The following is a 22,817-nucleotide window of genomic DNA, read 5'->3' as shown; positions in this document are numbered from 1 at the left end:
TTCGTGCTGAACAAACTATTCTTGATTATGATAAGAGGCGTGACTTTAATCTAATCCGTAATGACATAACATTCACTCAATTATCTTGTTTTGTTGCTTTGTGAAAACCTCATATCTGGCTTAGATGAGATGGGTATTTAGTTCATTGGGGCAAAGAATTTGCTAATGTTTCTCGATGGACCAGTGGTTAAGCCACTGCCCTTTGAACCTAAGAGTCGCGGGTTCAAATCCCAACACGGCACCTCGTTGATTGTGGTTGATCAGTGTAATCTGCAGTACTGAATCAGTGTGCTGTTGTCTTTGACGCCACGGAGAATGATACTGGTGCTCACCGACAGGACTTAACAAGTTATTGGGATCCCTGTGCGATGGTTCCACACAAACTATGTTTTCAGAGTTTTTATTTCGTTTTGCTAAATAATCTCTCTCTGTTCAGAAATAAAAGTTGAAATATATTTGGCTAAGGTGTATGTAAACTTCCGACTTCAACTGTATCTGTATCTAATGGAGAAAATAAATAAAATAAACTTGGACAGAACTGCAGGTCTCAATTACCTACACACCTTTTCACTTTCTTCTGTCTTCTTTTCTTCATGGTTCAACGGGTAAAATTGACATGAGCACAAATATAGCATCTGGATCCGAGGAGGCATTTGATATCCCCTGATTTCATTCACACTTCTCTTCTGGGTCACTGCCGCAGAAACGTATAAGAGGCCATTACTGTTATTAAGCTGTTGTTCCAAGCCATTTGCTCTGCCCCCCGTTTCTCTGTAGTTTCTCTCTCACAGGGTTGGTTGCACAAGTACAATGGCGACGTTTTCATATTCTATCCAATTTAGGTAACTCTGTCACAGAAAGGAAGTACGCAATAACTTAGAAACATACCATAACATCTACTCTGTTCTATTATTCTCTATTCTGTTCTGTTCTATGATTCTCTATTCTGTTCTGTTCTATTATTCTCTATTCTGTTCTGTTCTATTCTATTATTCTCTATTGTGTTCTATTATTCTCTATTCTGTTCTGTTCTATGATTCTCTATTCTGTTCTGTTCTATTATTCTCTATTCTGTTCTGTTCTATTCTATTATTCTCTATTCTGTTCTGTTCTGTTCTATTATTCTCTATTCTGTTCTGTTCTATTATTCTCTACTCTGTTCTGTTCTATTATTCTCTATTCTGTTCTGTTCTATTATTCTCTATTCTGTTCTGTTCTATTATTCTCTATTCTGTTCTGTTCTGTTCTATTATTCTCTATTCTGTTCTGTTCTATTATTCTCTATTCTGTTCTGTTCTATTATTCTCTATTCTGTTCTGTTCTATTATTCTCTATTCTGTTCGGTTCTATTATTCTCTATTCTGCTCTGTTCTGTTCTATTATTCTCTATTCTGTTCTGTTCTATTATTCTCTATTCTGTTCTGTTCTATTATTCTCTATTCTGTTCTGTTCTATTATTCTCTATTCTGTTCTATTCTATTATTCTCTATTCTATTCTGTTCTGTTCTATTATTCTCTATTCTGTTCTGTTCTATTATTCTCTATTCTGTTCTGTTCTGTTCTATTATTCTCTATTCTGTTCTGTTCTATTATTCTCTATTCTGTTCTGTTCTATTCTATTATTCTCTATGCTGTTCTGTTCTATTCTATTATTCTCTATTCTATTCTGTTCTGTTCTATTATTCTCTATTCTGTTCTGTTCTATTATTCTCTATTCTGTTCTGTTCTATTATTCTCTATTTTGTTCTGTTCTATTATTCTCTATTCTGCTCTGTCCTATTTTTCTCTACTCTATTCTGTTCTATTCTACTCTGTTCTCTTCTATTATTTTCTATTCTTTCTCAACATATTGACTACTGCCTACTGATCAGTTGTTTGTCAAACATAATACAATAATACTGCTATTTGGCATCTTCACAAGATCACATTAAAGACATGCTTTTCACTGTACCACTGTACCACTATAGATATCAGGTTTACGATTTCATTCTGTCTGTCCTTCCTCTGTGTCTGTTACGACTGATGCCTGTTTCACTGTACCACTGTACCACTGTACCACTATAGATATCAGGTTTACGATTTCATTCTGTCTGTCCTTCCTCTGTGTCTGTTACGACTGATGCCTGTTTCACTGTACCACTGTACCACTGTACCACTATAGATATCAGGTTTACGATTTCATTCTGTCTGTCCTTCCTCTGTGTCTGTTACGACTGATGCCTGTTTCACTGTACCACTGTACCACTATAGATATCAGGTTTACGATTTCATTCTGTCTGTCCTTCCTCTGTGTCTGTTACGACTGATGCCTGTTTCACTGTACCACTGTACCACTGTACCACTATAGATATCAGGTTTACGATTTCATTCTGTCTGTCCTTCCTCTGTGTCTGTTACGACTGATGCCTGTTTCACTGTACCACTGTACCACTGTACCACTATAGATATCAGGTTTACGATTTCATTCTGTCTGTCCTTCCTCTGTGTCTGTTACGACTGATGCCTGTACCACTGTACCACTATAGATATCAGGTTTACGATTTCATTCTGTCTGTCCTTCCTCTGTGTCTGTTACGACTGATGCCTGTACCACTGTACCACTGTACCACTATAGATTTCAGGTTTATGATTTCATTCTGTCTGTCCTTCCTCTGTGTCTGTTACGGCCGATGCCTGTTTCACTGTACCACTGTACCACTATAGATATCAGGTTTACGATTTCATTCTGTCTGTCCTTCCTCTGTGTCTGTTACGACTGATGCCTGTACCACTGTACCACTATAGATAGCAGGTTTATGATTTCATTCTGTCTGTCCTTCCTCTGTGTCTGTTACGACTGATGCCTGTTTCACTGTACCACTGTACCACTGTACCACTATAGATATCAGGTTTACGATTTCATTCTGTCTGTCCTTCCTCTGTGTCTGTTACGACTGATGCCTGTTTCACTGTACCACTGTACCACTGTACCACTATAGATATCAGGTTTACGATTTCATTCTGTCTGTCCTTCCTCTGTGTCTGTTACGGCTGATGCCTGTTTCACTGTACCACTGTACCACTGTACCACTATAGATATCAGGTTTACGATTTCATTCTGTCTGTCCTTCCTCTGTGTCTGTTACGACTGATGCCTGTTTCACTGTACCACTGTACCACTATAGATATCAGGTTTACGATTTCATTCTGTCTGTCCTTCCTCTGTGTCTGTTACGGCTGATGCCTGTTTCACTGTACCACTGTATAGATATCAGGTTTATGATTTCATTCTGTCTGTCCTTCCTCTGTGTCTGTTACGGCTGATGCCTGTTTCACTGTACCACTGTATAGATATCAGGTTTATGATTTCATTCTGGCTGTCCTTCCTCTGTGTCTGTTACGGCTGATGCCTGTTTCACTGTACCACTGTACCACTGTACCACTATAGATATCAGGTTTACGATTTCATTCTGTCTGTCCTTCCTCTGTGTCTGTTACGGCTGATGCCTGTTTCACTGTACCACTGTATAGATATCAGGTTTATGATTTCATTCTGTCTGTCCTTCCTCTGTGTCTGTTACGGCTGATGCCTGTTTCACTGTACCACTGTATAGATATCAGGTTTATGATTTCATTCTGGCTGTCCTTCCTCTGTGTCTGTTACGGCTGATGCCTGTTTCACTGTACCACTGTATAGATATCAGGTTTATGATTTCATTCTGTCTGTCCTTCCTCTGTGTCTGTTACGGCTGATGCCTGTTTCACTGTACCACTGTATAGATATCAGGTTTATGATTTCATTCTGGCTGTCCTTCCTCTGTGTCTGTTACGGCTGATGCCTGTTTCACTGTACCACTGTACCACTGTACCACTATAGATATCAGGTTTACGATTTCATTCTGTCTGTCCTTCCTCTGTGTCTGTTACGGCTGATGCCTGTTTCACTGTACCACTGTATAGATATCAGGTTTATGATTTCATTCTGTCTGTCCTTCCTCTGTGTCTGTTACGGCTGATGCCTGTTTCACTGTACCACTGTATAGATATCAGGTTTATGATTTCATTCTGGCTGTTTTATATGATTGCTTCCCAAAATGGCACCCGTTTCCCAATTTAGTGTACAACTTTTGTAGAATAGTGAACTGAGTATTACAAACATTAAGAACACCTTCCTAATATCGAGTTGCCTTTTGCCCCTCAGAACAGCCTCAATTCGTCGGGTCATGGGACTCTACAAGGTGTCGAAAGCATTCCACAGGGATGCTGGCCCATGTTGACTCCAATGCTTCCCACAGTTGTGTCAAGTTGGCTGGATGTGCATTGGGTGGTGGACCATTCTTGAAACACACGGGAAACTGTTGAGAGTGAAAACCCCAGCAGCGTTGCAGTTCTTGTCACAAACTGGTGCGCCTCGCACCTACTACCAAACCTCGTTCAAAGGCACGTAATTTTTTTTTGTCTTGCCCATTCCCCCTGTGAATGGCACACATACACAATCCATGTCTCAATTGTCTCAAGACTTAAAAATCCATCTATGACCTTTTACTGCAGTGGACTAAATCATGGTCACACAAAGTGTTTATTGGTAGTCTGAAACAAATCTACTTTGAAACAAAAGTATACGCCTCACACACATGGTTATGGGTTTAAAAATAAGAAGACCATGTCAGATAGAGTTGAAAAATATTACATTTTAAGTTTGCATCCCAATATTACACTTTATATATATCACAGAAGACTGAAACATAACACAACTGTTTGACGTAGAAACACTGTATCTCATCATTTAAAAAATTATAATCTTTATTCATGATGAAAAATATTAATAACATTACATCCATGAGGGCAAAAAAGGCACTTTGGTCTTTGACTGCAGCAAAGGGCTATCCTGTCTCCTCCCCTTCATATCCTGTCTCCTCCCCTTTATATCCTGTCTCCTCCCCTTCATATCCTGTCTCCTGCCCTTTATATCCTGTCTCCTCCCCTTTATATCCTGTCTCCTCCCCTTTATATCCTGTCTCCTCCCCTTCATACCCTGTCTCCTCCCCTTCATATCCTGTCTCCTCCCCTTCATACCCTGTCTCCTCCCCTTCATATCCTGTCTCCTCCCCTTCATACCCTGTCTCCTCCCCTTCATATCCTGTCTCCTCCCCTTCATATCCTGTCTCCTCCCCTTCATACCCTGTCTCCTCCCCTTCATACCCTGTCTCCTCCCCTTCATATCCTGTCTCCTCCCCTTCATACCCTGTCTCCTCCCCTTCATACCCTGTCTCCTCCCCTTTATATCCTGTCTCCTCCCCTTCATATCCTGTCTCCTCCCCTTCATACCCTGTCTCCTCCCCTTCATATCCTGTCTCCTCCCCTTCATACCCTGTCTCCTCCCCTTCATATCCTGTCTCCTCCCCTTCATATCCTGTCTCCTCCCCTTCATACCCTGTCTCCTCCCCTTCATACCCTGTCTCCTCCCCTTTATATCCTGTCTCCTCCCCTTCATATCCTGTCTCCTCCCCTTCATACCCTGTCTCCTCCCCTTCATACCCTGTCTCCTCCCCTTTATATCCTGTCTCCTCCCCTTCATATCCTGTCTCCTCCCCTTCATCTACACTGATTGAAGTGGATTTAACAACATCAATAAGGGATCATAGCTGTCACCTGGATTCACCTGGTCAGTCTGTCATGGAAAGAGCAGGTGTTCTTAATGTTTTGTACACTCAGTGTTTAGCCGTATTAGTTCTCAAACCTCTCCTTTAAGGACCCCGTCTGCCTGTCTGTTAGTCAGGGGACTCCATGACAACCCATCTCTCCTGTCCTCCATCTGTATCAACCTGTCTGTTAGTCAGGGGACTCCATGACAACCCATCTCTCCTGTCCTCCATCTGTATCAACCTGTCTGTTAGTCAGGGGACTCCATGACAACCCATCTCTCCTGTCCTCCATCTGTATCAACCTGTCTGTTAGTCAGGGGACTCCATGACAACCCATCTCTCCTGTCCTCCATCTGTATCAACCTGTCTGTTAGTCAGGGGACTCCATGACAACCCATCTCTCCTGTCCTCCATCTGTAGAAAACACAGCACTGATTACATTATTGATGGTTGTTAGGTGAATTCCAGGGCAGACAAGTGATCGTATTTTGACCTATAACCAGAACAATTTGACCAACCTGAAATGTGACTCGTGTCTTGCCAAGTTCTGCCTCAGCCTTCTGCTCCTGATATCGTTGGAGAGTTCCCATAACACTGCTGAACAACAAATCCACCAGGTTTTTGTAAGTAGCCTGCTACTGTATATAACCACTCAATAAACATATAGAGATAAAAAATAACTTCTCCAGTTTGGAAGTAATTATACTAAACAGAGTGACTAAGTACAGAATAGATTCAGGCCAGTAGCGCTGACCCGGTTACTATGCAACCAGCTGTGTACTGTTAAGTTGCTGAATGCTTGTTGACACGTATTTGTAGCCTGTTAGATAAAGAAGACTGGTACTCAGGCTAGACAAGTACCACCTTTCATGTATTTTTTGCCGTTGAAAATACACAATAGATTTTTTTAGGAGAACATGTATGTTTTAGCACTAGTAGCAGACGAAGCTCCCGAATGCTAACTAGCTAGTGCCAACTAACCTAGCCGTTGATCATGACTCCCATTACAGTAAGGGCCCGAGTTATATCGAGAGCAAGCGCTAACCCAAACAACCTGCCTGTTCTCATAAACGTAGCTAGCTACTTAACTTGGAAATCCGGGTTAGTTATCAATATCTTTGTCTGAGTTTAAATGAATTGGCTAGCTAACATTAGCTAGCAGAGATCTTGTCAGTTAACCAGATTGAGATGAACTTGTATCGATAGCAAGCTAGCTAACGTTACATCCTATCATTAGCTATGCAAATATTCCTCTCTATGATATCACATTACACATTAGGGAGAGGCTATGTATTTGGCTAGTTATCTTGTTGGAGAGTTAAAAATGTTATTATTCCATCAAACTTTAAATTATTAGAATAGTACACAACGCAGAAGAGAATATCCAGGTTTTATGGGTCAGTGGCCCAAGCCTGCGAACAGGAATATTCCAAGTTCAGACAGGAGGGGGGTGTCAGATCGCTATGATCGCCAGTAATTTTACTTTTAGTTTCTATTTTCAATTGTTGCACTACTAGTGTTGCCTGTTGATGTTAACTAGGCAGCTACAGTAGCTGGATGATATTAACATCTTCGGTTTTTATTTCATTAAAATGTATTTTATTTCATCTGGGTGGTTACGTCACCTACTAACACCTTGGTACTACCCGTAGCTCCGGTTCTCCTCGGTCTGAGAAAAACGCTGAGAGAGAAAGGTATTTGTCGCAGACTAGAAGTCCATAACGTTAAATAAATAAAGCATCCGAAAGTTAATGCTATAGGTATTGTTATAAGGGAGTGTGAGACTATTGAAACATGTAACTTTCAGACTTCTGTCGTTGTTATTGATAATAGTTTTACAGATGCTGGCGTTGCATTATGGGAGATGTAGTTTTAGCCCTCTAAGGTCTAAACGGGATAAATGCAATTTAATGTTATAGCTTGTTTATATTACAGTGTTTTTGTGTACATGAGTTGTTGTATTTGAATACTATCAACGCTGAAAGCACCAAGAAATGTATTGGAGATGTGAGACAGGATATGTGTTTTACCGTTCTTCATGCTCCTCTAAAGAACAACTTGTCAGATGGTGCATTGGAGACTGATGATCTTCCTGTCATGTCTTTTCATAATGTAATTGCAGATCTACATAAAAGCCCAAAAAGTCAGCCGTGGCGTTGCTCTTCATTTCTTGGTTCTTCTGTGGTACATATAAAGATCACTACAGTATCATACTGTAGCTAGTTACTCACCACACACCAGTCACAGCCATCAGCCGTGGCGTCGCTCTTCATTCTTCTGTGGTATATATAAAGCTCGCTACAGTATCATACTGTAGCTAGCTAGCTCACGCCAGTCACCGCCATCAATGTTTGTTGTATGTAAATCCATTCCTTGACATCTTGCACAATATTGTTGAACGTATTAAAGTTTGCACCAACTTTATGGAAGCCCATTTTCACTACTATGCTTAGTGTAACAGTATAACTTTAGTACGTCCCCTCGCCCCGACATGGGCGCGAACCAGGGACCTTCTGCACACATCAACAACTGACACCCACGAAGCATCGTTACCCATCGCTCCACAAAAGCCACGGCCCTTGCAGAGCAAAGGGGAAACACTACTTCTAGGTTTCAGGGCAAGTGACGTAACTGATTGAAACGCTAGTAGCGCACACCACCGCTAACTAGCTAGCCATTTCACATCCGTTACATTAGCATTGCAGACTTAGCAACATTTCCACAACACGTCAGCTTGTGGCAGGACCACGCCCCTGTTGTGTCTGGGCAATTAGACATCATTGGTAAAAGTGAGTAATCAATACCTGTTGTGACGCATTCACTTCCAAATCTCGTTTTTGGACGAGACTGATTTTATAACCAAAATGATCCTCCTATTCATTATTCAATGTTGTCACCAGAATGAATGTTTCTGACTCGTATCGATGCCATATAGGCCTTTATAACCAGAGAAGGTTCTAGAAGAAGGTAGTTCCCCCGTAATGAAAAACGTAAATTGCTTGTCAACCAACGAGAGAAACCGTCGGTGGTATTCAGCACCTTCAAATGGCCTCTCCTCGGGGTGGATGTGCTTGTGTAAATGGCCTCTCCTCGGGGTGGATGTGCTTGTGTAAATGGCCTCTCCTCGGGGTGGATGTGCTTGTGTAAATGGCCTCTCCTCGGGGTGGATGTGCTTGTGTAAATGGCCTCTCCTCGGGGTGGATGTGCTTGTGTAAATGGCCTCTCCTCGGGGTGGATGTGCTTGTGTAAATGGCCTCTCCTCGGGGTGGATGTGCTTGTGTAAATGGCCTCTCCTCGGGGTGGATGTGCTTGTGTAAATGGCCTCTCCTCGGGGTGGATGTGCTTGTGTAAATATCCTCTCCTCGGGGTGGATGTGCTTGTGTAAATGGCCTCTCCTCGGGGTGGATGTGCTTGTGTAAATGGCCTCTCCTCGGGGTGGATGTGCTTGTGTAAATGGCCTCTCCTCGGGGTGGATGTGCTTGTGTAAATGTCCTCTCCTCGGGGTGGATGTGCTTGTGTAAATGGCCTCTCCTCGGGGTGGATGTGCTTGTGTAAATGGCCTCTCCTCGGGGTGGATGTGCTTGTGTAAATGGCCTCTCCTCGGGGTAGATGTGCTTGTGTAAATGGCCTCTCCTCGGGGTGGATGTGCTTGTGTAAATGGCCTCTCCTCGGGGTGGATGTGCTTGTGTAAATGGCCTCTCCTCGGGGTGGATGTGCTTGTGTAAATGGCCTCTCCTCGGGGTGGATGTGCTTGTGTAAATGGCCTCTCCTCGGGGTGGATGTGCTTGTGTAAATGGCCTCTCCTCGGGGTGGATGTGCTTGTGTAAATGGCCTCTCCTCGGGGTGGATGTGCTTGTGTAAATGGCCTCTCCTCGGGGTGGATGTGCTTGTGTAAATGGCCTCTCCTCGGGGTGGATGTGCTTGTGTAAATGGCCTCTCCTCGGGGTGGATGTGCTTGTGTAAATGGCCTCTCCTCGGGGTGGATGTGCTTGTGTAAATATCCTCTCCTCGGGGTGGATGTGCTTGTGTAAATGGCCTCTCCTCGGGGTAGATGTGCTTGTGTAAATGGCCTCTCCTCGGGGTGGATGTGCTTGTGTAAATGGCCTCTCCTCGGGGTGGATGTGCTTGTGTAAATGGCCTCTCCTCGGGGTGGATGTGCTTGTGTAAATGGCCTCTCCTCGGGGTGGATGTGCTTGTGTAAATGGCCTCTCCTCGGGGTGGATGTGCTTGTGTAAATGGCCTCTCCTCGGGGTGGATGTGCTTGTGTAAATGGCCTCTCCTCGGGGTGGATGTGCTTGTGTAAATATCCTCTCCTCGGGGTGGATGTGCTTGTGTAAATGGCCTCTCCTCGGGGTGGATGTGCTTGTGTAAATGGCCTCTCCTCGGGGTGGATGTGCTTGTGTAAATGGCCTCTCCTCGGGGTGGATGTGCTTGTGTAAATGGCCTCTCCTCGGGGTGGATGTGCTTGTGTAAATGGCCTCTCCTCGGGGTGGATGTGCTTGTGTAAATGGCCTCTCCTCGGGGTGGATGTGCTTGTGTAAATATCCTCTCCTCGGGGTGGATGTGCTTGTGTAAATGGCCTCTCCTCGGGGTGGATGTGCTTGTGTAAATGGCCTCTCCTCGGGGTGGATGTGCTTGTGTAAATGGCCTCTCCTCGGGGTGGATGTGCTTGTGTAAATGGCCTCTCCTCGGGGTGGATGTGCTTGTGTAAATGGCCTCTCCTCGGGGTGGATGTGCTTGTGTAAATGGCCTCTCCTCGGGGTGGATGTGCTTGTGTAAATGGCCTCTCCTCGGGGTGGATGTGCTTGTGTAAATGGCCTCTCCTCGGGGTGGATGTGCTTGTGTAAATGGCCTCTCCTCGGGGTGGATGTGCTTGTGTAAATGGCCTCTCCTCGGGGTGGATGTGCTTGTGTAAATGGCCTCTCCTCGGGGTGGATGTGCTTGTGTAAATGGCCTCTCCTCGGGGTGGATGTGCTTGTGTAAATGGCCTCTCCTCGGGGTGGATGTGCTTGTGTAAATGGCCTCTCCTCGGGGTGGATGTGCTTGTGTAAATGGCCTCTCCTCGGGGTGGATGTGCTTGTGTAAATGGCCTCTCCTCGGGGTGGATGTGCTTGTGTAAATGGCCTCTTCTCGGGGTGGATGTGCTTGTGTAAATGGCCTCTCCTCGGGGTGGATGTGCTTGTGTAAATATCCTCTCCTCGGGGTGGATGTGCTTGTGTAAATATCCTCTCCTCGGGGTGGATGTGCTTGTGTAAATGGCCTCTCCTCGGGGTGGATGTGCTTGTGTAAATGGCCTCTCCTCGGGGTGGATGTGCTTGTGTAAATGGCCTCTCCTCGGGGTGGATGTGCTTGTGTAAATGGCCTCTCCTCGGGGTGGATGTGCTTGTGTAAATGGCCTCTCCTCGGGGTGGATGTGCTTGTGTAAATGGCCTCTCCTCGGGGTGGATGTGCTTGTGTAAATATCCTCTCCTCGGGGTGGATGTGCTTGTGTAAATGGCCTCTCCTCGGGGTGGATGTGCTTGTGTAAATGGCCTCTCCTCGGGGTGGATGTGCTTGTGTAAATGGCCTCTCCTCGGGGTGGATGTGCTTGTGTTTGGTCAGATCTCCAGACTTTGAGTGAAGCTTTTAACACATAAAGATCTCAAACCCATTTGACCATGAGTATGTTCATGTAACAGTATAACTTTAAACCGTCCCCTCGCCCCGACACAGGCGCGAACCAGGGACCCTCTGCACACATCAACAACGGTCGTTACCCATCGCTCCACAAAGGCCGCGGCCCTTGCAGAGCAAGGGGCAACACTACTTAAGTCTCAGAGCAAGTGACGTAACTGATTGAAATGCTACTAGCGCGTACCCGCTAACTAGCTAGCCATTTCACATCCGTTACACTCACCCCCCCTTTCAACCTCCTCCTTTTTCCGCAGCAACCAGTGATCCGGGTCAACAGCATCAATGTCACAGATGTAACTTTAAACCGTCCACTCGTCCCGACACGGGCGCGAACCAGGGACCCTCTGCACACATCAACAACGGTCGCCCACGAAGCACGGTCGTTACCCATCGCTCCACAAAGGCCGCGGCCCTTGGGGCAACACTACTTAAGTCTCAGAGCAAGTGACATAACTGATTGAAATGCTACTAGCGCGTACCTGCTAACTAGCTAGCCATTTCACATCCGTTACATTTACATGCACAGTAATAATTCAATATTAAACAGATTTTAGCTGTGTGGAAATTACCTTAAAACACCTTACTCTGCTTATTTTAATCAGCGTAAGGTCAAAATCGATGTAAGGATACGTTGATTTAAACACCTGGTTTTCAGAGCAATCTTTGGAATTATTAGGATATGTAAACACCTGAATCAGAGTTCCAGCGATGTGTTTGATCAGCGCATGATCCAGCATCCGTGGCGTTAAAACCTCCCTCTTCCGCGCGAGTGAAGTGTTTTAGGAAAAACTGAAAGTCTTGCATCTTATGAATAGTTTTCACATACAAGTCCAAACTCAGAATCAAAAAAGATTTCGTAAAAATATCATGGTCACTGTGGTAGAACATTTATTTTGAGTGGTGATTTTCTGCATTTATTAAAAGTCCCATCAGGTCACCTGATTTCAGATGTGTCCATGGAAACAGGATTATTGGGGAAATCGTTATTCTTGAAAAGCATGTAAACGCTTTTAAACAAACTATTATTTTCATCTGACTAGCCACATGAATCGTATTATTGTGTGCATGTAACAGTGCTCATTTTTCAGAGACCTCTTCTTTGAGAAGAGAACAATCCATGGAAATTAGGTGACAAGTAATCGCGGTTGATTGGAGGGATTTCTTGTCTGAATTTATTGTAATGAAACAGGCAGGGAGCTGGTCTCGAACCCTCGACCTTCAAGCCCGAAGTCCAGCGCGCTATCGACTGTGCCCCAAATGCATGCTCGAGCGGTAGAGTCGATATCCGCGTTAATAAACTCAGGGTCGTTGCAATATAACAACAATTGGTTGTGTTCATGAAAGTCATATGGGGTGGAAGCTGTTGACGTTTTAAGGAAATCCTTTTGACATAAAGTGAAATAAAACTCATAAAAAATAGACAAAGTCAAAAATCGTTAAAGTAATTATTGTTGGATGAATACTACCCAACTGAAATCTCGAATGGCTCAGGGGTCTAAAACACGGCGTTTTAGTGCATGAGGCATCACTGCAGTACCTAGTTCAAATCCAGGTTATATCACAGCTGGCTCTGATTGGGAGTCCCGTAGTGCGGCGCACAATTGGACCCAGCGTCTTCAAGGTCAGGCCGTCATTGTAAATAAGAATTTTTTTAACTGACTTTCCTGGTTAAATAAAGGTTAAATAAATAACAAATATTTAATTATATGTTGGTTCAGGGACCTCTTCCCTCTTATCAAGTATTATAATATGTTTGGAAGGTTAGTGTTAAGATATAAACACACTATCCAGGATACACTTCTACAATCCATCCTCCAGAGGGCAGCAGCAACCAAGTCTAAGTGCTGAGCCAAGCCTTTATTTGCACACAGGTATGAGTAAATAGGATTTATTGTCAGTCTGGGAGAGAGAGGAGGCCAGAAGCTTCTCAGCCTGCCTTTTTGTTTCTTTATGTTAGTTAAACTCTTTAGTTGGGCATGTGTATTCGTTGTTTTACTTTGAGATATATTTATTTTTTGACACAATTGAACAGATAATAATCTGTTTGTGCTGGATGCACAGGAGGTTAAGAGAGACAGAGCAGCCCTGGACCAAGGAACGAGGACCCCTAGAGAGACAGAGCAGCCCTGGACCAAGGAAATGTAACGAGGACCGCTAGACATAACGAGTCAGGTTACAGACCATGTAGCTAGGACCACAGGACATAATGAGTCAGGTTACAGACCATGTAACTAGGACCTCTAGACATAACGAGTCAGGTTACAGACCATGTAGCTAGGACACCTAGACATAACGAGTCAGGTTACAGACCATGTAACTAGGACCTCTAGACATAACGAGTCAGGTTACAGACCATGTAGCTAGGACCCCTAGACATAACGAGTCAGGTTACAGACCATGTAGCTAGGACGTCTAGACATAATGAGTCAGGTTACAGACCATGTAACTAGGACCCCTAGACATAATGAGTCAGGTTACAGACCGTGTAGCTAGGACCCCTAGACATAATGAGTCAGGTTACAGACCATGTAACTAGGACCCCTAGACATAATGAGTCAGGTTACAGACCATGTAACTAGGACCTCTAGACATAATGAGTCAGGTTACAGACCATGTAGCTAAGACTCCTATACATAATCAGTCAGGTTACAGACCATGTAACTAGGACCCCTAGACATAATGAGTCAGGTTACAGACCATGTAACTAGGACCCCTAGACATAATGAGTCAGGTTACAGACCATGTAGCTAGGACCTCTAGACATAATGAGTCAGGTTACAGACCATGTAACTAGGACCCCTAGACATAATGAGTCAGGTTACAGACCATGTAGCTAGGACCCCTAGACATAATGAGTCAGGTTACAGACCATGTAACTAGGACCCCTAGACATAATGAGTCAGGTTACAGACCATGTAACTAGGACCCCTAGACATAATGAGTCAGGTTACAGACCATGTAACTAGGACCCCTAGACATAATGAGTCAGGTTACAGACCATGTAACTAGGACCCCTAGACATAATGAGTCGGGTTACAGACCATGTAACTAGGACCCCTAGACATAATGAGTCAGGTTACAGACCATGTAACTCAGACCTCTAGACATAATGAGTCAGGTTACAGACCATGTAGCTAGGACCCCTAGACAGTCAGGTTACAGACCATGTAGCTAGGACCCCTAGACATAATGAGTCAGGTTACAGACCATGTAACTAGGACCACAGGACATAATGAGTCAGGTTACAGACCATGTAGCTAGGACGTCTAGACATACTGAGTCAGGTTACAGACCATGTAGCTAGGACCCCTAGACATAATGAGTCAGGTTACAGACCATGTAACTAGGACCACAGGACATAATGAGTCAGGTTACAGACCATGTAACTAGGACCTCTAGACATAACGAGTCAGGTTACAGACCATGTAGCTAGGACCCCTAGACATAATGAGTCAGGTTACAGACCATGTAGCTAGGACCCCTAGACATAATGAGTCAGGTTACAGACCATGTAACTAGGACCTCTAGACAGTCAGGTTACAGACCATGTAGCTAGGACCCCTAGACATAATGAGTCAGGTTACAGACCATGTAGCTAGGACCCCTAGACATAATGAGTCAGGTTACAGACCATGTAACTAGGACCCCTAGACATAATGAGTCAGGTTACAAACCATGTAACTAGGACCCCTAGACATAATGAGTCAGGTTACAGACCATGTAACTAGGACCCCTAGACATAATGAGTCAGGTTACAAACCATGTAACTAGGACCCCTAGACATAATGAGTCAGGTTACAGACCATGTAGCTAGGACTAGGACCCCTAGACATAATGAGTCAGGTTACAGACCATGTAGCTAGGACCTCTAGACATAATGAGTCAGGTTACAGACCATGTAACTCGGACCTCTAGACATAATGAGTCAGGTTACAGACCATGTAGCTAGGACCCCTAGACAGTCAGGTTACAGACCATGTAGCTAGGACCCCTAGACATAATGAGTCAGGTTACAGACCATGTAACTAGGACCACAGGACATAATGAGTCAGGTTACAGACCATGTAGCTAGGACGTCTAGACATAATGAGTCAGGTTACAGACCATGTAGCTAGGACCCCTAGACATAATGAGTCAGGTTACAGACCATGTAACTAGGACCACAGGACATAATGAGTCAGGTTACAGACCATGTAACTAGGACCTCTAGACATAACGAGTCAGGTTACAGACCATGTAGCTAGGACCCCTAGACATAATGAGTCAGGTTACAGACCATGTAACTAGGACCCCTAGACATAATGAGTCAGGTTACAGACCATGTAACTAGGACCTCTAGACAGTCAGGTTACAGACCATGTAGCTAGGACCCCTAGACATAATGAGTCAGGTTACAGACCATGTAGCTAGGACCCCTAGACATAATGAGTCAGGTTACAGACCATGTAACTAGGACCCCTAGACATAATGAGTCAGGTTACAAACCATGTAACTAGGACCCCTAGACATAATGAGTAAGGTTACAGACCATGTAACTAGGACCCCTAGACATAATGAGTCAGGTTACAAACCATGTAACTAGGACCCCTAGACATAATGAGTCAGGTTACAGACCATGTAGCTAGGACTAGGACCCCTAGACATAATGAGTCAGGTTACAGACCATGTAGCTAGGACCTCTAGACATAATGAGTCAGGTTACATACCATGTAACTAGGACCTCTAGACATAATGAGTCAGGTTACAGACCATGTAACTAGGACCCCTAGACATAATGAGTCCGGTTACAGACCATGTAGCTAAGACTTCTAGACATAATGAGTCAGGTTACAGACCATGTAACTAGGACCTCTAGACATAATGAGTCAGGTTACAGACTATGTAACTAGGACCCCTAGACATAATGAGTCCGGTTACAGACCATGTAGCTAAGACTCCTAGACATAATGAGTCAGGTTACAGACCATGTAACTAGGACCTCTAGACATAATGAGTCAGGTTACAGACCATGTAACTAGGACCCCTAGACATAATGAGTCCGGTTACAGACCATGTAGCTAAGACTCCTAGACATAATGAGTCAGGTTACAGACCATGTAACTAGGACCTCTAGACATAATGAGTCAGGTTACAGACCATGTAGCTAAGACTCCTAGACATAATGAGTCAGGTTACAGACCATGTAACTAGGACCTCTAGACATAATGAGTCAGGTTACAGACCATGTAACTAGGACCTCTAGACATAATGAGTCAGGTTACAGACCATGTAACTAGGACCCCTAGACATAATGAGTCAGGTTACAGAGCATGTAGCTAGGAACTCTAGACATAATGAGTCAGGTTACAGACCATGTAACTAGGACCCCTAGACATAATGAGTCAGGTTACAGACCATGTAGCTAAGACCTCTAGACATAATGAGTCAGGTTACAGACCATGTAACTAGGACCTCTAGACATAATGAGTCAGGTTACAGACCATGTAACTCGGACCTCTAGACATAATGAGTCAGGTTACAGACCATGTAACTTGGACCTCTAGACATAATGAGTCAGGTTACAGACCATGTAACTAGGACCTCTAGACATAATGAGTCAGGTTACAGACCTTGTAGCTAAGACTCCTAGACATAATGAGTCAGGTAACAGACCATGTAGCTAGGACCCCTAGACATAATGAGTCAGGTTACAGACCATGTAGCTAGGACCTCTAGACATAATGAGTCAGGTAACAGACCATGTAGCTAGGACCCCTAGACATAACGAGTCAGGTTACAGACCATGTAACTAGGACCCCTAGACATAATGAGTCAGGTTACAGACCATGTAGCTAGGACCCCTAGACATAATGAGTCAGGTTACAGACCATGTAACTAGGACCACTAGACATAATGAGTCAGGTTACAGACCATGTAGCTAGGACCCCTAGACAGTCAGGTTACAGACCATGTAACTAGGACACCTAAACATAATGAGTCAGGTTACAGACCATGTAGCTAGACCGAGGACCCCTAGACATAATGAATCAGGTTACAGACCATGTAGCTAGGACCCCTAGACATAACGAGTCAGGTTACAGACCACGTAACTAGACCGAGGACCACTAGACATAATGATTCAGGTTACAGACCAAGAAGCTAGACCTAAGAGGTAGAGTATCAGTAGGCTAGTTATTGGTTTCATAACACAAGTCATATTGGATGGAAGTTATTCAAGTTTTAAGAAAGTATTTAAAAAAAATTGAAGTCAATTTAAATTGATAGGAAATAGACAACGTAAAAAAATATTAAAGTTATATTAAAGTTATATCCGTTGTTGGAGGGAAGAGGTAATTGAGTTATTCCTGCTCCCGCTCTTCCCCCGCTCCACCACAATTACACACTCCTACCATCATCATTACACACTCCTACCATCATCATTACGCACTCCTACCATCATCATTACGCACTCCTACCATCATCATTACGCAATCCTACCATCATCATTACACACTCCTACCATCATCATTACGCACTCCTACCATCATCATTACTTATTCCAACCATCATCATTACGCACTCCTACCATCATCATTACGCACTCCTACCATCAACATTACACACTCCTACCATCATCATTACACACACCTACCATCATCATTACACACTCCTACCATCATCATTACACACTCCTACCATCATCATTACACACACCTACCATCATCATTACACACTCCTATCATCATCATTACGTACTACTACCATCATCATTACGCACTCCTACCATCATCATTACGCACACCTGCCTCCCCCCGTCACGCGCATCAGCGATTATTGGACTCACCTGTACTCAATTACCTCTGTCATTACCTTCCCTATATCTGTCTGTTCCTCGCTCTGTTCCCTGCTTCTGCATGAATGTTCATATGTCCTTGTATAGGCGTGTGCTGACACTGTTCCTGTCTCGTTCCCTGTCTGTTCCGGATTAAATGTTTGACTCCCTGTACCTGCTTCTCATCTCTCGGCTTCGGTCCTTACAAATTGAACCAATAACAGCTGGTTGTATTCAAGAAAGTCTTGTGGGTTGGAAGCGATGGAAGTTTTAAGGAAGTATTTTTAATGTACTGAACAAAAATATAAACGCAAAGCTATATGGTTATTTTATTTCAGCTCATGAAACCAACACTTTACATGTTCCGTTTTTATAATTTTTTCTGTATACATTTTATAAAAATTCATAATAAATTGACAAAGTTAAAAAAAATAAAAAAAAATACAAAAGTAATTGTGGTTCATTTGAAGAGGAAATGTCCCTGAACTTATTACAGTTGTTCTATGTCATGTGATTGACGTTGTTCAGTTAAAACTCGGTTCCAATTGCACTTTTAAGACAAACTACACCCCTTGTTTTCTCTGTTCCGTTGTGCTTTTCAACAAGGGTCTTCACAGTCATTTCCAACGGTTGACTCTGCCGAATAAACTTAGAATCAGCCATTGGAAATGACTGTAAAGACCCTTTTTAAAAACAAAACAGAACGGAACAGAGAGTGATGCAGTGATGTGGTCCCGTGTGGCTCAGTTGGTAGAGCATGGCGCTTGCAACGCCAGGGTTGTGGGTTCAATTCCCACGGGACGACCAGGGTTCAATTCCCACGGGGTGACCAGGATGAATATGTATGAACTTTCCAATTTGTAAGTCGCTCTGGATAAGAATGTCTGCTAAATGACTTAAATGTAAATGCAGCTTTTTCTAGCTTGTCAGCTGATCCAGAATATGTCTTATCATCCTAGCATGTTCTGTAGAAGAAGTATTGATGAGCAAATCTTTAATATAAAAACAACTTTACCACAGTGGCTTACTGTGCTATTTGGGACAAAGCCTATATTTTCCACCCACTAGAAAAAAGAGTCCCTTAGATTTCGGCAATGATCTTTAGGTTTATTTAGGGACAAATAGACAAATGCACATCTCAGATTGATACCCAGGGAGGGTTGGATGAGAGAATATCTTCCTCTTATCAGAGTAACAATGTTGTCCTTTCTCTCTCTCTTTCTCTTTCTCTCCTGTCTCTCCTGTCTCTCTCTCTCTTTCTTTCTCTTCTCTCTCTGTCTCCCCCTCTCTCTCTCTCTCTGTCTCCCTCTCTCTCTCTCTCTCTCTCTCTCTCTCTCTCTCTCTCTCTCTCTCTCTCTCTCTCTCTCTCTCTCTCTCTCTTTCTCTCTCTCTCTCTGTCTCTCTCGCTCTCTCTCTCTCTCTCTCTCTCTCTCTCTCTCTCTCTCTCTTCTCTCTCTCTCTCTCTCTCTCTCTCTCTCTCTCTCTCTCTCTCTCTCTCTTCTCTCTCTCTCTCTCTCTCTCTCTCTCTCAGCCTGGCTCAGCAAACAGCAGTATAATGAGCAGCAGTCAGAGGGAGGTGAATATTATTCAGGCCAGCCAGCAGGGTGCGTTGGCAGTTTGCCCTACAGCAGCACCACATATTATTTTATTTGATGTTTTGATCAACAACATATTTAATTTAGACGACGGTGTTTGATGTGAGTGATAGATACAAAAAAATGGTGGTTTATTTGCTTCAGATTGACAAAATCCATACATTTTGATTGTTTTGTTTGAGAAGTTTTTTTTAGGTTGGGGATGGATGGATTTTATTTTGAATGAGCACTTTCTCATTTGAAAAAAAATATTTAAAAAATACGGAGCGGTAAGAAAGTCGACAGAAATATGTATTGGACGTGGCTGTGGGCCAGTTGTTTGCCTGCAACCTCAGCAGCGCTCTGTGGTGACGTCCCAGAAGTTTAAAGTGGGCCGCGCTCTGCTCAGCGGGAGGAGAGGAGACGTACTGCCGAGAAGGGAGGGATGCTTCTCATCTCTTCGCTGTTACACACATACTTGTCTCTGAATTGACTTCGGTACATTTCCTTTTGTTTCCCCCCGCTCTACACTAAATCTTCTCGAAAGTCCATATACAACATTCTTCTCTCTTTTTTTTCTGCCTTGAAAAGCGTATTATTTATGTTGTCTGTTGCCTTGTAGTCCGATCGCCTAACGTTACCGAGAACGAACCTTTCTGGCTATTAACAGTTACTTTCAAGTCGTCGATAAGAATCTCACGTCTTCTAACGGTAAGTTGCCTTTTTTTTCACCCTTTTTAATAACTCTTATTCTTTTATGTTTTCGTGTATATCTGTTTTTTTTTTTAAATCAAAATGTTCTGTGATAATATGTTGCCAGATACGCCTGCTTTGTGGTCTGTGTTTAGTCGGGTCAGTAATATACAGCATGCCCTGAGACGAGGAGGAGGTGGCGAGAATGGGATATTCATTCAGTCTGTCAGCATTTTCTTTATGTTTTATCTCTCGGTTTCGTATATATATATATATATATATAAAAAAAAAATGATAGACTGATTTGTGTGCAATAGGTTGGTTATTGCTGCTGTGTACTTATTGAATGATCGGGTCCTTAAACATCCTCTGTTTTTTTAGCGTTCTGCATACTTATAAATAATACGATTCACTTAGAGGTGACTGACAACTCTAGTTCAGAACGACTATCTACTTTAAATTGCACAGATTGTCTGTCCAGGCGCTCTGGTATATTAATAAAAAATATCCCGCTTGATGTAATGTAGTAGAACTTGATTCCGGCTACAAAATAGACTAGAATATTAAGGATAGATTTCTCATGTGCCTGTAACCATAGCCGCAGGAACTAGGGGTGCTGCATCACGCCTGAAAAAAGTCTCAGTACCCACAACCCCTAACATCTTCTAGCGGGCTATGCCTTTATTAACATGCAAACCTCACTACCCATGTTGTGTACATGTTACTCAATCATTTCTCCAACACCGCTTCCGTTCGGTTGTTAACGAACATCTGCCGTAGCCAAGCGCTAAAATAAAACTTGGTTCTTTTTGAGACGTTTCACGCGCTGTAAGTCCTTTCCTTCTTGGATGTAGGTGCGGCAAGTAGCCTGGCGGGTTGGAGCGCTGGGCCAGTTAACCTTAAGGTTGCCGGATAGAATCCCTGAGCAGATAAGGTAAAAAAATATGCCGTTTTTGCCCCTGAGCGAGGCAGTTAACCCACTGTTCCCCGGGCTCGGATGAATGCGGGAGACAGATTTCAGGCATTCAAATCCATGTGGTCACTTGAAAGAGGGACAAGGAGATATTAATCAAAGATAACTACCTAAAAACAAGGATTTCAGTCATTGGAGTAAAGAAACACACCAGTTTTTTTTTGTATGATCCCGGGGTCAAAATTCTACATTGAACCAATTAAAAAGAGGTCCATATGCATGATCCGGGTCAAATAAAAACCCAATGTTCATCTCCCAGGACAAACTGCTAGTAACAGCTATCTATCTTAATGTCTTTCGAACCTGTCCCCAAATGAATATAGTTGGTTCACAGTTGGTTTTGATATTTTTAACCTGCGTGTCATGATGCACGTGTGTCGCCATCGTTGCCATGGTGTTATTGTTCATCCTGAGCAATTTGTGACTGTATTTTCGGCTGGCGTTCTAGGCGGTGTTAGTGTCAAACTAACGTTAGGTTGCAATTTTGTCATGTAAAAACTGGCACACGGGCATTTTTCAGCTCTAACGCCAAGGTTAGGCAATTTTCCTGTCTTATATCAGCTCGCTTGTGCTCAGATGGGAGGGGAGGAATGGGAGGGGCTCAGATGAGAGGGGAGGAATAGGAGGGGCTCAGATGGGAGGGGTGGAATGGGAGGGGCTCAGATGGGAGGGGTGGAATGGGAGGGGTGGAATGGGAGGGGCTCAGATGGGAGGGGAGGATTGGGAGGGGCTCAGATGGGAGGGGTGGAATGGGAGGGGTGGAAAGGGAGGGGCTCAGATGGGAGGGGAGGAATAGGAGGGGCTCAGATGGGAGGGGTGGAATGGGAGGGGCTCAGATGGGAGGGGAGAAATGGGAGGGGAGGAATAGGAGGGGCTCAGATGGGAGGGGTGGAATGGGAGGGGCTCAGATGGGAGGAGAGGAATGGGAGGGGCTCAGATGGGAGGGGCTCTGATGAGAGGGGAGGAATGGGAGGGGCTCAGATGGGAGGGGAGGAATGGGAGGGGCTCAGATGGGAGGGGAGGAATGGGAGGGGCTCAGATGGGAGGGGAGGAATGGGAGGGGCTCAGATGGGAGGGGCTCAGATGAGAGGGGAGGAATGGGAGGGGCTCAGATGGGAGGGGAGGAATGGGAGGGGCTCAGATGGCGGGAGTGGAATGGGAGGGGTGTGTCTAAAAACGTGATCTAAAATGCTAATTTATTTTAATTTATTTTAATTAGCTGATAGGGATATTTAAATCCAACCAACAGCTGGTTTTAGCGGGAACGCGGTTGATTATGGCATGAATTCTGACAGCTGAAATGCATCCTATATCCAGCCGTGACACTGCCCATATGCCCATGGAACAAGAGTAGCCTAACGTGCTTTTTGTTCCCCCCCCCCCCGCACCGTTCTCATTTTATTTGGTTAAAAACATAGTCTATAGTAGTCTATATACATAGTCTCCCTTCCTCAATGAAGGCTGTTTTC

At 43.9% G+C, this 22,817-nt stretch overlaps 1 protein-coding gene and 1 non-coding gene across 2 annotated transcripts in view; both read left to right on the top strand.

Annotated features, from left to right (window-relative positions):
- Positions 1-252: 252 nt before the first annotated feature.
- LOC129858738 (small Cajal body-specific RNA 14) lies at positions 253-383 on the top strand. The gene has a single exon (XR_008760091.1). It is a non-coding gene; the product is annotated as a small Cajal body-specific RNA 14 (non-coding RNA).
- A 19,377-nt stretch (positions 384-19,760) lies between these two features.
- Positions 19,761-22,817, top strand: part of LOC129856882 (multiple epidermal growth factor-like domains protein 11) — a 492,683-nt gene continuing 489,626 nt past the window's right edge. Inside the window, exon 1 of the mRNA XM_055924622.1 lies at positions 19,761-20,393. The gene's annotated coding sequence lies outside the window, so the exon portion shown is untranslated. The remainder of the gene's footprint in view (positions 20,394-22,817) is intronic.

Source organism: Salvelinus fontinalis, chromosome 6 (assembly GCF_029448725.1).
Source record: "Salvelinus fontinalis isolate EN_2023a chromosome 6, ASM2944872v1, whole genome shotgun sequence".
In the NCBI taxonomy this organism is placed as follows: Eukaryota; Metazoa; Chordata; class Actinopteri; order Salmoniformes; family Salmonidae; genus Salvelinus; species Salvelinus fontinalis.
Note: the sequence above shows the minus strand (reverse complement) of the source record. Positions and strands in the feature narration are given on the sequence as shown.